At 40.7% G+C, this 17,978-nt stretch overlaps 1 protein-coding gene across 3 annotated transcripts in view; it reads left to right on the top strand.

Moving 5' to 3' along the window:
- The first annotated feature begins 6,587 nt into the window (after positions 1 to 6,587).
- Positions 6,588 to 17,978, top strand: part of LOC311253434 (SH3 domain-binding protein 4-A-like) — a 29,201-nt gene continuing 17,810 nt past the window's right edge. The window contains exons 1-2 of one of the 3 annotated variants that reach the window (XM_084347403.1): positions 6,588 to 6,820; positions 8,627 to 8,800. The gene's annotated coding sequence lies outside the window, so the exon portion shown is untranslated. Of the gene's footprint in view, positions 6,821 to 7,327; positions 7,419 to 8,626; positions 8,801 to 17,978 lie in introns of those variants that run through there. The other 2 variants (XM_084347404.1, XM_084347402.1) reach the window with 2 other exon arrangements.

The raw sequence follows: 17,978 nt of genomic DNA, 5'->3' as shown, positions 1-17,978 counted from the left end.
TTTTTTATAAATGCAGAGCTCCATGTATCTGTCAAATAACCGCTCCATCTTAAATGGCAATTACAAGGTTATTGTAATCATTCAGGAGGTTTGGAGTTTGAATTGAGTGAGCTGTTCAATATTTGACCCCATCCATAACAGACATCCTTCGTTTTCATCTTACAAGATGAATTTGTATCATTTGAAGCTGCTGCCAAGACACTGTACATCTATTTCTGAAGGGAAGACATCATTACCCTCCGTTGATCACACTATATCTCGTCTGGGTGTCCTTGAGCGAAACTCTAAATCCCCTCCTGCTCACCCTCTTTGCAAGGTTTTCCGGATAAGAGCAGCAAAAGATGAATGCTGTGTAGATGCGGTTGGTGTAGAGGATCCAGGCAATAAAATGGTAATCATTTAGTAACCAGGGATTTGAGGATTTAAGGATTTAAAGGCTGTCCTTCATGAAATAGCATCATTTGGTTTCATCATGTTATTAGAGTGGATTTCTCTGTATTTCAAACGGGAGGTGGAGGTTTCAGGATTATGAATAAAATGCCAACAAGATATAAAAAGACAACCTGAAAGCACAAGAAATGGTGAACAAAAGGCTGTGAATATTCAGCTTTTTCCTGAAACTGACCGCTGACCAAATCTCCAGAGGATTAGCACAGTGATTTACACTTTGCATAAATGCAAATGTGATGAATTTATCATCAGGAATTCACACTAAATCCTTAAAAAGTGCTGCCTCAGGACAGAAGAGGCTGCAGATTTCAGGTGTGTGTGTTTGCCTGAAGATACAGCCGGTTAATCCCTGGCCTTTTCCTGCTGCTACAACTGAAGGAAGTGATGAATAAGTAATTTTCTGTGAACAGGTTGAGGAGCCTCAAGTGTGGAGATGTAGTAAATGGACAGATGGAGGCGAGAGAAAGAGAAATGGCTGGGGAGAAGAGGAGATAGAAGAATACTGTTGGAAGAAGATGAAAGCTCCTGTCCTCAGCAAAAAATCCAGATTTCCTGCAATGTTATACTGAACATGACTTCAAGCAAACCTCTGCACAGAAAATACAGATTGCTGTGACTTTATTGTACTTTAAAGTAGTTTTTGTATCATCCCTCATGTGAAACGTAGCTGTTTTTTGTCGGCAATAAAATGCCTGGAAATGGTCTGACTTCCCGTGAAAAATAACCAATTTAGGTTGCTGATAAAACTCTTGGAGATGCTCCAACTTCCTGTGAAATACACCCAGTTTTGGTCGCCAGTTAAATGGCTGGAGGTGGTCCACGAAAAGTGACTGGAGATGGTCCGACTTCCCATGAAAATAACCGGTTTTGGTCACATCTACGATGCCTGGAGATGGCGTCAGATGAACTTTTTACTTTCTCTGCTGGTATTTTAAGTATTTGGAACAAATTCTTGGCCGCCACGTTTTAAGGAATTCCTGTATTTGCATTCAGACAGAATCTGAAATAAACCAAATTCCTGGTGTCTCTTCCCATAACCAACCTGGCTGACAAGCAAACGCTCGGTTATTCTGATGCAAAGTGAGCCGGGCTGATAGCGAGGCTCCTTGATAAAGCAGTGAATGGAAGGCTCCTTTTCAGGTCCCACAGTTCCCATTCAGCCCGGATGAATAGACGCGTCAAATCCAGTCTGAGCCTCTAATAAGAGCTGAACTTCGGGGCAGCAACGGCCGCTCCTGAGTGAGTCGTGTTCAACGGAAAATAGATTTACCTCTTTGTACAAAACAGTTTTTTGTGTTTCTGACTCTATGGAAGTTTTTAGGGTTTACTCTTTGTCTTAAACGTCTTTAAATCTGCTTAATTTACAAGTATTCAACTGCAAACTGCTGTTCTGTCATTCTGTTTGACATATCTGCAAAGGTTTGCAGGAACAGGAAGAGAAATGTTGATGATTGCAATAATCAGTACGACAAAGTCAGGATGGTGGATTGAGAGAGAGTTTGTGGTGAAGATAGAGCTGTGCGATCTGAAGTCCAAACCATCTCTCATCAATTATTGGATGGTATTTGATACAAATATTCATGGTTCTCAGAGGATGAATCCTACTGACTTAGCTGTGAAAAATCTCAGCAGCAAACATGACCCAAAATGTCTGGAGGTCTCCTTAAAAACACCTGGTTATGAAACAGTTGGAAACGTCTGCAGGTCTCTTGACTGTTTTGGAGTAAATATACAAAAGAAAAACATAAATAAAGACGTGAGTGAATACTGTGCTGTGCAGAAAGTGGTTCAGATTCTGCTGAAGTGCATCATGAGAAATAAATGAAAACTTCAGCCTCTTTGATTTAGCGGGGCGTCTCCTCAGCCTGAGAGGGTGAAAACATTTGAGAAATCCTCCTCTAAACGTGGACGTCCAGAGGTGACCCGGACCTGCTGAATGGTTATCGGAGCCCTGCGCTGGTCTCCAGTCACTTCATATGTCGTCTCACAGATATCCATCACATCCCAGCCGGCCGCTGACAGTGCAGAATGAGAGAGCATGCGGAGGGCGGTCGGATAAATCACACACGCTTTCACTTCTGTGAGGCTGCTGTAGCATTCATCATGTACCCTGTGGACATAAAGAAAGGCTGGATGTTTCCTGAAATCCTGCGGCTTTTGGGATGTGATTGAGTCACGAAAACACGAGCTGAATAAGATAAGAAGTCAGGCACATGAAGGCTTAACGTCAAGACTTTTTCACCCTTGATGTTTGAGACTTTGCTTGATGAACGCTTATTAAAATACAAATAAAAAGCACGAGTTGTTGCTGCTCCGACGCCTGATTTCCACCTGATTAAGTAGGCCGATGTGTTTTAATTACAGCTGTAAGAGAAGACACTCCTCTCGTGTTGTTGGTCTCCAGCTGTTGGTCTAATTAACCGTCTTGTTGGAAACTTTTGGTGCCGCCTTTAAAAGCTCCCTCAGGCCCGGCTGAGTGGGAACACACAGCCAACACATGCTGCAGAAGTCTGATTTTACAAGTTTCCATGCTGGAGCAGATCAAAGTCAAGTTTTCTTTCTGCTGTCTTTGAGGTCGCTGCATTCAGGCATCTTTAAGTGTTTGATATTCTGTATTTGATGCTCGATTTAGCGGGTTGCAGTTAAAGAAGTATTTCAGTGCTGGAAAGATGGCCCTTGCATAAATAAAGCTGGCTCTGCAGCATAGAGATACAAATGTGCTTGAAATTGGTGCTGCATGACCCGAGAAAACAGAGAAAAACAGATGAGGTGTTACCTTTTGTTCAGAAGGTAGAAAAGCTACAACAACAAGTGATCGGCTGCGGCTTGTACAATTCGAGACAACAAAGACTTACAAAAGAAGCAGTTGTTGGAGAGAGATTGGGGCGATGCAGCCAGGAGGAGCATTTTAAAGTGATAGTTCAGTTAGAGTTATCGTAATTATGAGTTTGGGTCTTATAAAGTCATTTCAACTCGGAAACTCCAACCGTCCTGCTGAAACTCTCTGTCTGTGTCCAGATGTGTTGCCAGAAGGTCCGAAATATCAACCCAATCGCCAGAATAAATGTTCGCTAAGTATGTGTCTGCAAATCCACAGAAAAGTCAAAACTTTATGTTGAATTTTCTGTTTCTCTCGTGTCACAACGCTGTGTTTATGCCCTGGTTAGGGTTAGAAAACACCATGGTGGTTTGGATTAAAATACCTGGTTTTGTCGCCACACACAGCTATAGATTGTCTTGGAATTGGATCAAAACATACTTTTCTGGTACTTTCCATCAGTTTGTCACGTTCAGCCATGTTTAATGTTTACATCACAACACTTCGTCAGAGGTCGGACAGTTCAGCTGGGAAATTCAGACCTCTGACGCTGACTGGAACACAACATAAGAACCAGTTCACTGAGGGAACAGTTGACCCAAAAATGTAAATTCAGTCATCATCTCCTCCTCCATGCTGATGGAAATTCAAGTGAAGTTTCCACAAAACATTTCTGGAGCTTCACAGCAAAACAGTGTTGCAGCATTCTGCTAAACAACTGAAGTAGCTAGAGACTTAAAAACTCAAAACTTCATAAAATGTTGCTGAATTACTGATTAGCACTTCCTGTTTGCAGTGTACTCGTGTATGTACAGACAACTCTCACTGGATTCCTTTGATACTGAAGAAAACTTAAAAACGTGATGTTTCTAAGGCAAGTTCTGCGGTCGGGCTCCTGCACCTACTTCAGACAGGGTGCAAGCTGCTAACGCTTTTAGCTTAGCAGCTATAGAGAATCATTTCAATTAAAAAAAGGGTAAATAATGTCTTTTCTAATCTGGGTTCTCTGTGATCTACTGCTCATCACAATGAACCAACTCTTAATGATCATGTAGCAGTGCTGGATGGAAACATTCACTTTTTTGATTTTCTTTAAATCTGTTCAAAGCTTAAAATACAGTAAGAAGCTTGGTTATTGCATTCTGCAGCGTCAGAAGGAAACAAATGAACAGTGAATTATCTTTTAGGAATCACGGAAATCAAATGAACAGTCTCAGTGGGTGATCAGAAGCTTCAGTTCAGCAGCCAAGAATAAATCCTCACATGCAGAGCGTCTTCAATTCTGAACTTCTGCTGATTTCAAGACATTTTTCTTCCTCGTGTCGTCTTTTCCAGTCAGCTCCAGAACAACATCTCTCTGCTCTGACAGCAGCTTTGTGCAGCAGCGAGGACAAATCGTCTGAGTGGTTTTGTCAATGAGATGAAAGAGGAAGGTCATTAGACGGATGAAAGCTGCTGTTTTTCTCCGTGCTGCTGTTTTTTCTGTCCCTCGCAGCCTTTTTATGCTCTTTTAAGTTTTTTTAAAAATCTTCATCTTTCCTCAAACTCATGAATTATACGATGATATATTTCTTTGAATAAAAATATAATTTGTTCATGTGTTTTATTAATGGAAAGTTCAATGTTTTAATATTTCATTGTGAAAATCTCATCTGTTTTGCATGCAGCGTCCTCATTTTGAAAGCGGCTCCTGCTGCTGTTGTTATTCTTAATGGTACCATGCAGACCACAGCGGTCGCAGAGGGATTTCAGCTCGCCGACAGCGTTTATTCACCAAACTCTCAATGAACCGCGCCTCATTAGCAGAGGACCGTTTACCCCTCAGCTCCACTCAGCTTTATTTATAGAGCCACTTAAACTCACACAATTTGTTGATCATTACTGGCTCCAAAGGCAGTTTTAGTGCCTTTATTTGCCGTTTTTATGACGCCGTTTGTTGAGAACGAACGCAGCAACTGAAGCTGTTAAATTTGATTTCATTTTGGTTATTAGCTCTATTTTCTGGAAGTCTGATGGATATTCAAAGGGAGTGTTGTCTGCTGTTTTTGTCCATTAAAAGAAGAGAGCTGAATTTAATCACTCAGTCCATGAATCATTAGCCCGAGCTGTAAATCACCAGTTTCACCAGTTGTTACCATTGCATGCTCTTTTGTTGGGTTCAGGGGTTGTGTGCTTTGTGCTAAAGTTAGCAGCTAAAGGAGGCTGTTGCTGCTGCGGCTCTGTTCTTCAGCTCTTGTGCTGTATGCTCTGTGCTAACGTTAGCCACCACAGGAGGCTGTTACTGCCACCGCAGCTTTGTTTGGTTCAGGGGCTGTGTGCTTTGTGCTAAAGTTAGCTGCCACAGGTGTGTGTTACTGCCGCAGTGGCTCTTTTCTTGGGCACAAGGACTCTTTGCTTTGTGCTACTTGGTTAGCTGCTCAACGATAGTCTGTCATTGCCACTGCGGCTCACTTGTTCTTGGGGTCAGGGGCTGTGTGCTTTGTGCTACCAATTTAGCTGCTGAACGACAGACTCAGCGGCTGTGTACTTCATATGTCACTCTCATGTGAGAAAACACCAAATATTATCATAATGAACATAAAAATCAAACATGGCCATTGTTAGTATGCATCACTCTCAAGCTAGCATGTTTGCATTGGAACATTTTGGTAGCACTTTCACTGACATTCTTGTGCAACTAGCTCGCTAATAGGCTTAGCTGTGTAGCTGTAGCCATGGGCCAAATGACACAATTCAATGGGCTGATAAGAGGCCGGCAACAGCCAAAGTTTTTGATTTATTGATTGTTGTCAGGATGTTAAAACATTCGACAAATATAACTTCACCATAAATTCACCATGCCCAGTTTTAACAGTGCGCCTCTGTGCTTCATTACAGGGCTGATATCACGTAGTCTGATCACGGAGTGGCAGTTTGTTGAAGTAATGAGCTGACATCCATCTGTTTTCATCCATCTGTCTATCCAGTGTGTGCCACTTCTCTCCTCCCCCTGCCTTGTTCTGGGGGGAATATGATCAAAACAAAACAACAACAAACCAGAGAACACAAGAGAGTAATGACTAATGGATTACTTGATTGTTGAGTGTGTATTTTTCTGGTCATTCAGGAGGTATTCAGATACTTTTGCTCAATAGAATGAAGTAAACGCACCACATATGTATATGTATATAGTTAATAAGTGATAAATAATCATATTGATGCTGCAGTTAGAGACGGTACAGTAAACATACAGTATGTGGCCCCGCCCCCTCTTCCTGACGTCACCCACTCTCCTCCACCACAGCAGCTCCTCCTCCTCCTCCTCAGACCGGAGCAGGGACGCACGGAGAGCGGACTGACACCGTGTGATTTACCGTTAAACACTTGTTGGACCTGGGACGAGCTCTCATCTGAACCTTTTAACACTTTTCACCGTTTAGTTCTTCATCTTCAACACAAATGACGCGAGAAACAACGAGGAAAAGGAAGAAGAAGTGACCGTCAGCTCTCATTCTTCACCTTTCTGCTCTCTTCGCACCTACTCTGAGCGTTCGGGCTTCCAGCCAGCAAGAGGTCAGTTCACATTACAGTATAATTTACACGTAATTACGTCTAATTATCTTTTACACGATTAGTTTCCTTTTTTTGCTCGCGTTTTTTAGCATAGCTGTGTGCGGAGAGGAATTCGGCTTCACTCTCATGAGAAATCTAGATTGAATTCCTGTGATATTCCTGTCGTTGTCTTTTTCGGCTACTTGTACCACTAGCAGGAGGTCAGTTCAGAATTCAATCAAATTTACATTAAAGTACTTCTAACTACATTTCTAACCGATCATTTGTTGACTTTGTTCACCAATCTCATCTTAAAAATGTGCGGAGAGGAATTCGGCTTCACTCCGATGAAAAATCTCTTTAATGTTCTTATGATGTTCCTGTATCTGATGATCTATTGATTCTTCTTCATGAGCTCAGATCATCTTACAATCAAATTTACATTCAAGTTCTTCTAAATATATTTTAAACCCATCGTTTGCTATCTTTGTTAGCTAATGTCAGCATGAAATGTGCGGAGAGGAATTCGGCTTCACTCTCATGAAAAATCTCGATTGCATTCCTGTGATATTCCTGTAGTTACCGTTAACTGGTGCTCCGAGTCTTCAGCCAGCAGGAGGTCGGTTCAGAATTCATTCAAATTTACATTCAAGTACTTCTAACTATATATTAAACCCACCATTTGTTTATTTTGTTTACTCATTTAAGCATTGACATGTTCAGAGAGGAATTCGGCTTCACTCTAATGAAAAATCTCTCAAGTATTTTAATGATGAGCCTGTAGATGTCTCTCTCTGGTGCTCTATAGCCAAATGATTCTTCAGCCAGTAAGAGGTCAGTTCACAATACAATCAAATTTACATTCAAGTACTTCTTATTAGCTTTTAACACAGTCAGTTTCTCATTTTGGTCGCTAATTTTAGCAAAACAATATACGGAGAGTAATTCGGCTTCACTTCAATGAACTGTGTTTGGTGCTCGTTAATGATTCTTTAGCTAGCAAAAGATAATAAAATGTACATTTAAATGACATTTTAAACCAATAATTTGCTACTGTTTGTGCTGATTTTAGCAGAGAAATGTACAGAGACGAATTCGGCTTCAGTCAAATAAAAAATCTTTATACTATTCCCATGATAATGCTATAGTTATCTGTCAGCCAGCAGGGGGTCCATTCATCTTACATTCAAATTTACATTCAAGTACTTCTAACTATTTTTTAAAACAATAATTAGCTAATTTTGTTTGCAGACTTTTGCAGAACACTGTCCGCAGAGGAATTCGGCTTTAATCCAATAAACATGTATGTATTATACTGAGGATATTTCTATAGTTATCTCTCTCTGGTGCTCCATAGCTTAATGATTCGTCAGCCAACAGGATGTCAGTGAATAATACAATCAAATTTACTTTCAAGTACTTCTAATTAGCTTTTAAACCAATCATTCTCCAAATATTTCCCCTAATTTTGGCAAACCAACGTCCGGAGATGAATTCAGCTTCACTTCAATTAAAAATGTATTTTACTATTCCTATGATATTCCTGTATTTACCTGTCTGTGGTGCTCTGTAATGATACTTCATGGTGTTATTGGTGCTTTACAGTGAGTTTATAGTCACATTTATTGTGCATTAAGGCTTTTCTGTTGTGTTTTTTGATATTTAATGGTTTTATATAGTTGTCAAATGGCTTTTTATGAGTTTTGTTGCCTATTATTGAACCTCTTTGTTATTTTTAGCATTTTATGGTGCTTTATTTCCGTGATATTGTTGATATATTGCTGATGATACCCATAAATATTCATAATTCGGCATTAAAACATGCAGTTTCAGGGGAAATTTCAGCAGCATATGGAGGATAAATGACTGGAAATGACAAGTTGACAATTAGAGTGTGTGCTGTCGAGTGTTCCCACGTCTCCAGCACCTCCTCAGCCGGCCAATAAGGTCATCTGATAAGCTGAAAATCCTCCCAGTGTCCCTCTATCAGGCAGCCTCAAGGTCTGAAACACACATCCACACACACACACACACACACACACACACACACACACACACACACAAAGACACACACAGATTGTCTTATAGCCCGCAGTCATCCACGACTCTATTTGATTAGATGGAGGCTGATTTTATGCTTCTGTGTGTGTGTGTGTGTGTGTGTGTGTGTGTGTGTGTGAGAGTGTGTGTGTGTGTGTGTGTCCTAAATGCTTTGGCAAAATATTTATAACACAGTCCTCCCTCCTCTGGTTTCTCCTATTTCCTCCTCCTCCTCCTCTTCTTCCTCTCCCCTTTCTGCTGCCTTCATGTCTTCTTTGTGTCTTCATCATCTTGTTCCTCTTCCTCCTTCTACTCTGATTTTTCACTCTTATTGTCATATCCATGCTATCACTATCCATGTTATTATCTATTCTATCGCTGTCCATGCTAATGTCCGTGTTGCCGCTGTCCATGCTAATACCATTCATGCTACTGAGATCCATGCTAATATCCATGCTATTGCTATTCATGTTAATATCCACTCTGTTGCCCATGCTAATATCCGTGTTCTTGCTGTCCATGCTAATACCACCCATGCTACTGCAATATATGCTAATATCATTATGGTTGGGCTATCTATGTTAATATCCATGCTATTGCTGTCCATGCTAATACCCATGCTCTCGCTGTCCATGCTAATATCATCCATGCCTTTGCGATCTATGCTAATATCCATGGTTGGGCTGTCTATGTTAATCTCCATGCTGTCGCTGTCCATGCTAATTTCCATGCTATTGCGATCCATGCTAATATCCATGGAGTTGCTGTCCACATTCATATCAATGCTATTGCTATTCATGTCAATATCCATACTATTGCTGTCCATGCTAATATCATCACCCACCCTGCTGCCTCCTTGTTGTCGTCACCGCCACTCGTTTTCTTCCCTGCCTCCTCCTTCTCTTCTTTACTTAACTAATATTTTTCTTTACTCAGCTTTTTTAATCCTCCTCCATTTGACTCTTCACTCTCCCTCTCCTCCTCTTCTTCTCCCACTCGTCTCCTCTTCATCACATCTTCCTCACCTCCCTCCCTCCTTCCCCCTTTTTGTCATCTTCTTCCACTTTCTCTTCATCACATCTTCCTCTGTTAGCAAAAACATACAAACACACAAACTGATTTGAAAGTTATACTGAACACACACACACTCACTCACTCACTCACTCACTCACTCACTCACTCACACACACACACACACACACACACACACACACACACACACACACACACACACACACACACACACACACACACACACACACACACACACACACACACACACACACACACACACACACACACACTTACTACACCTGCCCATCCCCCTCCCCTGAGGCTAAGCCTTAAAACTCTCATGTCATCGTTTTCCAGCTTCGTGTGAAGGCCACTCCATTTTGTAATTAGTGGCCACTCGGCACAACACACACACACACACACACACAGTGGTCCACCGCAGTCTTGAAATACTGTTTTAAGAATAAGTCTTGCATGCAAGAAGTTTTCCTGAAGTAAAAGTATGAAAATAAGAGCATCAGACTGAACTGAAGGACTAGTCATCTTGCAGTCTTGTATTATAAACCTTAATCTGCAAAATAACTTATCAAATGTTCTCATGCAGTGTTTGGCTTTTACTTTGTGCTGGCTGTGTTGATGTACAGTAATTATTCCGACTTAACAAATAGAACATCCTGATTACAGTTATTATCCCGAGCTCCCACTGTGATTTCTGCTGATGAGTTATTACACTTTATTTTTCTGACATCTAGACTGTCATGCAAATCCTCAAAAGCTCATTAAAGCCCCACTCAAGTGTATTTTGGCGTTTTGTCGGGATATTTTATATATTTTTGAGTCATTAACTGACAATGTTGATGAGCTACACTGGCAAATATCTTTTATCAAATCATTTTGTGCTCGAACTTAAAAATAAAAGCGGTTGCTATGTGACAAAAAGACATGTCAGTCACATGTCATCCTAAGCTATTGCTGTTCTTGCAAATACCTATGCTATTGCTCTCTATGCTAATATCGTAGCTAATATCCATGCTATCATGATCCATGCGATTGCTGTCCATGCTAGCATCATCCAGGTTATTGCTGTCCATGCTAGTACCATCCATGCAATTGTGATCTTGTTCAAAATACCCAGTTTTGTCTTCACAAACATGGCTGCAGCTTGTCTGACAAAGATATTTCTTTTTTGTCACCATAAACACTGGAAATAGTCCTGAGGCTGTCTTTAAAGTATACAGAGGTGTCTGAAACACAGACTGTAACTGTGGTAACTGGCAGAAGGCCAGCCAACTCAACCCTTCCCTACACCTCCTGTTATGAAGGTCAGGTATTAAACATGTAACGTTCCCGTCAAAAATACAATTTTTTTGTTGCCACAAACGCCACCTGATGATGTACTAATATATTCTTATTATCGCATAACTCTATAATTATTATTTAGCAACACAAGGCTTTGTTCATCAACATTATGACTTATTCCGTTAGAAATATGCTAAACCCTTTTCATGGAATTATAAATGCTGGATAATTTGGCAATTAGCTGCTTTTGCTTCTCCCCTGAATTTATTACATGAACACATTTTCAGACCATTACAGCGTTTTATTACATCATCCATCTGCTGATTTATGCATTGTTACTTGGCTGCTATAAAAGGAGACATTTTAGGAAAGTTATTGCATTCAACACACTTAATGTTAAAAATTAAACTATCTCCTGCCCTGAAGTTGAACTGCTGACATGTGAAAAACACCACTTCCTCTTCCTGAGTGTGAACCTCTCTTCTTAAACCGCAGCCGGTTTTGAAGAATCTCCTCCAGCGGCACTAAAACTCGGCACTTAGCGCACTCATTTACCTGGAAGACCTTCCCGAAGCGAGTCAGGAGCAATTGTAATATTTTACGGATGAATATCTCCACTGATGAACGGCGCAGGTCGGGAGAAGAGCGTCGCTGCAGACTCATGTAGTTGACCAAGTGCCAGGTTGTGGCTTTTTATTTATTAATTTCTTTATTTCTGCAAGTAAAACATTAAACCCCAAACATGAAACAAAGCTGCAGCAGGACAGTTACTAAGAGAGGAATTACCCGCTCAGCCTGCAGGAATGGGATGTTTATCTGTTTATCAGTTATCTTCTCATCGCCTCAATTCCCTTACGCCACTGACTGAAATTGGACTTTAAAACACGAAACCAAACACCACTTCAAGCCTCTGTAAGTGCAATCTTCCGACATCATAAAAAAATACACCATTTATTTTTCATGACTCATCATAAATTAGTAACAGCTTCAACTTTGATAAATGAGAAATTTATGCCAGTTGAAATTAGTTACTCTGACTGAATATGTGTGTTTAATATAATCTAAAATCAGTTTTCACCAGATTTAATGTTTGCACACAGAACTCGTGACCATAGAAACACAGCAAAAGCCCACCTTCGTGCTTCTTGACCACTCCCCCTTTTGGTTTTCCCCAAAAGTGGGCGTGGCTGTTTTGCCGACAGAAAAGTGACGTATGACCACTCTCATCGATTTTTTAATGATTTTGGGATTCACTGAAAACAGAATAAATGGCAACACAAAATCTAAAAGCTTTTTAATTACTTGAAAGGGTCAAATAATGACTATGGCAGCAGTTTAATCACAATAATAATAAACTCATGCATGATCATTATAGGTCTCCAACCATCAGTTTTATTTCGTCCAAGGACGTTCTTTCCTTGAGCTCCTGCCTGTTTCTCCTGCTGGCTGATCGCAGGTGTAAACAAACGTCCAAATGCATGCTGGGAGCAGAGCTGCGTCGCCTCGGGCCACGACAGGACGGCCAGTCCTATACCTGATTCAAGTAGACCTAATGTGTTTCTGTCCCTGAGGTCAGGACTGAATTAAGCCTGCACTCAGTTTCCTGAAAAATAGATGAAAGAGCTGACCTTTAATGGAGTTTAAAGTCAAAGGAAGCTGAGTTTGGATGTTTTTTTTACTCTTTATGGCTGAAAGAGTGACTCAGAAAAGCTGTAGCTTATTTTGTCTTAACGGATTTTACCAAGAAAGAGAAAGAGCCCACGTTATCGATATTCGCGAGAAGAAACATGTTAGATTTCATGTAAGGATTTTGGGGAAGCAGCTAACGAGCCTTTAAAGTTGTTTTCATTTCATTTTGTTAAATTGATGGTGAAGAATCGTGACTCAGTCGAGTCTTTGGTTCGTTTGATCTGGATTTAAAAGACTTTTAGCCCTTCAGCCTCTGTCTTTGATCTGCGGATTACAGCCTGTTTGCATACTAACACAGGAAATTCAGCAGTAGATTAAACTTAAATATTACATGCTTCTGATAGGATATGTTTTGTTTGCAGGCCTCTGCTGCTGTGTCTCATTCTCTGTCTCATTTTAAACAGCTGTGATGGAAAAACGATAAACTCTCTGTGAGCATATGGCTTCTGGAAACGGTTATTATAACAACATTCATCCAGGGATTAGGCCCAGCCGACTCTCGGCTAATTAAACTTTCGACTCCCCGGCGTCCTCGCCGCTCCTCCGCTCTGTCAGCCCGACTCAAATGAGTTAATAACGCAGAGTATTTCACCGACTCGGATATTAATGCACCAGTGGGGGGAAAAGATGTTCCAGTTTTGAGGAAGGCTAACCCACAAACCCTCCAGCAGTTTGCCAGGATCCCCTGAAAGTTTCCTTTTAAGCGTTTCCTCTTTCTCTGTAGTTGAAATTTCTCTGCTAACGTGCAGTGAAACAAAAGTAAAATGGAGTTCATTTCCCCTGATGCTGCACATGCTTTGTGTTCTTATGTAAAATGTAAATAGTCCTGCTTGTGAAGGCTGCATGAGGGGCATCACAGTCTGGTTGAACTGTCTCTATAATTGCCTGTGTCAGTTTTCCATCAGCTTCCAGGAGGTTCAGTGTGGATTCTGAACTGAAGCTCCTGCTGCGTTTGCCATCTTCCAATTGCTGGATTTTTTTTCTCCTGTGTACCTGTCAGGGCCGCCATCACCTCCTGCTGCATTCAGCGTGGTTCGCCTCAGTCTTATATCAAAGCCTGTGACAGTGTCTTTTGTCTGGCAGCTTGTTATTGATCGCAGCCTCGCTCCCGCTGCCCGCTGAGTGCTCATTTTCGAGCGGGAGGAGGGGTTTTATCGATGGGGCGACACGATCCCCGACGAGCAGCGAGGGTGCAGGAAAATGAAATGTCACCTCGGAGGAGTTTGACGGGCTTTCAGCTCGGGCTCCCAGGTGAACAGATGCAGCCATTAAACAAGCCCCACTTTCTCCTCGCTGCATGCTCTGCATCCCAGAGTGCACCTCTGCTACAGCTTCACTCAACCTCCAGAGAGGAAGTGCTCTGAAGCAATCCCACTTTCTCACTTTGTTTTCATCATTTCGAGACACAAGGATTCATACATCTGCTCAGTTCTGCCAGACTTCATTTAAAAAAGAGCAGATTAAAGCTGCAGAGGTTTGAAGAAAGACTAAACTTCTGTTGTGCATGTTCACAGGGGAGCAATGTTTTGAACCAGGAATGAGATGGAAAGTCAGAGAAGAGGGAAGTTTTCACTGTTTTAAAATGTTTTGTGACAGTGTAGGAACATGCTGTTTAGTGATATTTGGCTTTCTACAGTCATCTGATTTCTAAATCTCAGAAATAATCTAAACGCAAAACAGAATCCGGGATGTAAAAAACCTTATTTCTCCTGGAGAAAGCTGATTTCTTGGCAGTTTACGGGACATGTGTTGCCTTTGTATCAGTTATGATAAAGGAAAGATCATTTAGATACAAGAAACATGCAGCTATAATAATTTTACTGAAAAATACACATTTATACCTTTATTCAACTGGACCGTACTTTATGGAGACGATATGTTTTCTGGTTTTCTCTCTGATGTCCTCCGGCTGCTTTGACTGAAGTCATGTTGAAGTTGAACAGCGGATGAACAGATGGTTTGCTTGTTGCTAACCGCTAACAGCCGCTGAAACCAACTGTTTGGTGAGAGGGACTTCAGTATCATGGTGGTTGAGCAGTTACCACTTGCCTGTTTAGCCATGCAGCTAACAGCACCGCTAATGTTAGCTGACTAACGTGAGACCCCAGCTTGCCAAGAGCCAAACCTGGCAAGAAAACCACCTTGTTACTGTATTCCCTGAGTGGCTTCAGAGTGGTTCAAGAGATGGTAGTAAGGTGATGATGGTAGTAAAGATACTGGAGATGAATTGTTAATTGTTCTGTAACTGCTTCATTTTTTCTTTCTTATTTAGTTACATAATAATGTCGCTGTCGTACGCTGCCCACCTCACACCGGCAAGCAAACACCATGCCACAGTTTGTCTTTTCTGTTTCCTCCCTCTGGAGTTTTTATTTTTAAATTTACATCTGAATAAAACAAAAGAACTGAGAGTGTTCAAAGTTTAATTATGATCATGAGCCCCTCTAGGATTTCTCATCTAGGATGAATAAAAAGAAAAATCGACCAACAAAAAGCAGGAAACATTAAAAAGTGAGTGGGTATATAATTTGGTGGTAGTGGAGAACTTGCTTTAAGTAAATAGCCAGGTGGTTTCTATAACACTGATACTGTATCTTTGTGTTTCCTGTTCCCTTGAAACTGAATGTAGTCCATATTTATGGTTGCTGCTGTAAAAATGAGGAAGTGAAAGAGTGAAAGTTTAATCTCATCAGATAAAAGTTGTCCTCGGGGACAAACACTAGCCTGCTGTCAGGACGATGATAAATGGTAAAACTCTGCATATCACAGTTTAAAAAATGATGTTGAAAATAGACCCTTAACCTACAATTATTTGCCTTATCACAACAGTAGTTTTCTTTCACTTGGGTTGTGGTTTTAGTCATGTGTTGGCACAAGTTCGCACATAACAGCCTTGTTACTATGTGTAAAAAACCACAGTAGTACACTAATGTTTTTTAATTAGAGGGAAGAAATACAGTAATATCTCACAGAAACCGTCACAAATATTTAATTTTTCTGCTATTTTTTGGATCTTCTGCTCTGATGTGTGTAGAGAGAGTTAAATCAATGCTTTAGACATCAGATCTTGCTAATAAAAGCTTATTTTCTGTGTTTTTGGTGATGTTGCAGTGTTGTATTTTATGAAAATGAACACCTGCATCTGAATCCAAATGTGAGCATTCAGCCCAAACATTAAAGCTCTAATGAAGATAATCAGTGAAAGGCATTTACATGGCAGCCTCTGCAGCCTGTGTTGCTTTAATCAGATTAAAATGGCATCATTAGTGTGCAAATGCAAATGTTCCCGCTGCCGCCGCCGCTCGCCTCATCCTGCAGGAATAATCAGGTCCCTCGTGACTGAAGGGAACAACGTTTTGCAGCAAAACTATTTCTCGCTGCCGCTCTAATCAGATTACAGTCCTCTGCTGACTGTGTGTTTTCATACACAAATTGAATCACAGCTCAATTTCGACAAGGAAATTGGTAACTTGGTTGATACGATCACAGATGTAAATACTCATAACAGACTGAGCAGTGGAGCTAATAAACCCAGAGGAGGAAGAGATGGTTTGAATTCCCTGTAGGAAAAGATTCCTACTAGTATGACAGCAGACAGACTAGCTTCTAATGTTGGGTGTCTTAACTTTTTATATATTTTTATATTATATCCAGCAGCATTAATGAAGTGCTGTAGTGCTGCAGAGATGTCCTAACTGACAAAGCTTCAGATTGTTTATTACAGATCCTCAAAACTTTTCTGATTTTAATACTTTTTCAGTGAAAATGAAAATTGTGGTGCAAAAATGTCAATTCTAACTTATTGTAAATCATATTTCAATCGTAATATCTGTCAAAATAGACCTAATGTGATTTTTTTCACCATCTTATGGCTAATTTGTGAACTATTGTAGCTAGTGAGCTAACCACTAACATGCTAGACATTTGGGAACATGCTAGTCGGTCACAGTAGCTTTTTACGTGCTCACGGCATTTTTTGCTCAAGATTGTACATCATGATGCTAAAAAAGCTGGCTAGCAAGCTTGTTAGCTTGGTTGCTAATGTAACGATTACTTCACACAGTTTCCTTTTTAACATCTTGATTATTGATTATTGATTTTTGTAAGTGGTACAGAAATGGCACAACAAACAGTACAACTAACAAAATGTATGTTTGACATAGTGAAACTAATTTTCTTAAACTTCCTGTAGCCTAATCGTAGCAGCAGTTTTTTGGTTAGCATGTGTCGACAGAGAGGTGGCCCTCATAGTTTTTCAAAATTTGACTGCATACTTTTGTCTCACAGCTGTTTGCAAACCATTTCTCTCTTATAGAAAAGGTTTTTACTCCAACAGAAGAGGTTAAATAGAAGTTTATGGTGCAAAGCAGCTAATTAGCTGTGATAGCGTCCTCCATTTTGGTCTCTCCAGCTAAATGCTCCCTCAAAGGGCAACACTGTCAAGATAGTTTACTGTTGCTTTTGCTTTTTGCCTTTTCAGTCTTTGGAAAAATTAGAGCAGATCATTGGAAATTCCATTTAAATTAATTGATTTGATGCAAATTTTTTAGAGACTTTATTTTGAGACTGAACATTAATACCAACTGCGAATGTTCAACCTCACTAAGCAAATCTTCTCAGACAGGCTTATACATTCTGGTGGAAAGGCTGAAACCAGAGGAGTGTTGGCTGTTAAAGCTTCAGACTGATCCCAAAGGTTTTGTCCACATATTGCTGTGTTTTGCGAGGCGTCCTTGCTCCGCGTCCACCTCACGCTTGACGTTATGTTTCTGACCTTCCTCACTTTCACTCAGAACTTAAATCTCCTCTGGTTTCATTCATTTATTGCTTTTCGATTGTTCTCCCTCTAAATCACATCTCTCTCTTTCTCCTGCAGTTCAACGCTCATGGACTTTGTATTGATTTAGAAAAAAGCTCTCACTGTTCGGCAGGCAGTCATTATTCCTCCAACACATCCTTCACTCCTTCAAAAATGCAGTGATATTTCTCTGCCTGATTTTCTGCTGCAGCTGCGTTGACCTTTGCAGGCTCTTACTGTGTTCGCGATCTAGAAAATTAATCTTCCTCTTCCAGTGCTGCCTTGGGAAGTCTCTCTGGATGTGACTGAATGTAGATGTGTTTATAACTGGCTCTCTCC

Source organism: Pagrus pagrus (genome assembly GCF_965226575.1).
Source record: "Pagrus pagrus genome assembly, chromosome: 24".
NCBI lineage: Eukaryota > Metazoa > Chordata > Actinopteri > Spariformes > Sparidae > Pagrus > Pagrus pagrus.
This window is presented reverse-complemented; position numbering and strand designations above follow the sequence as displayed.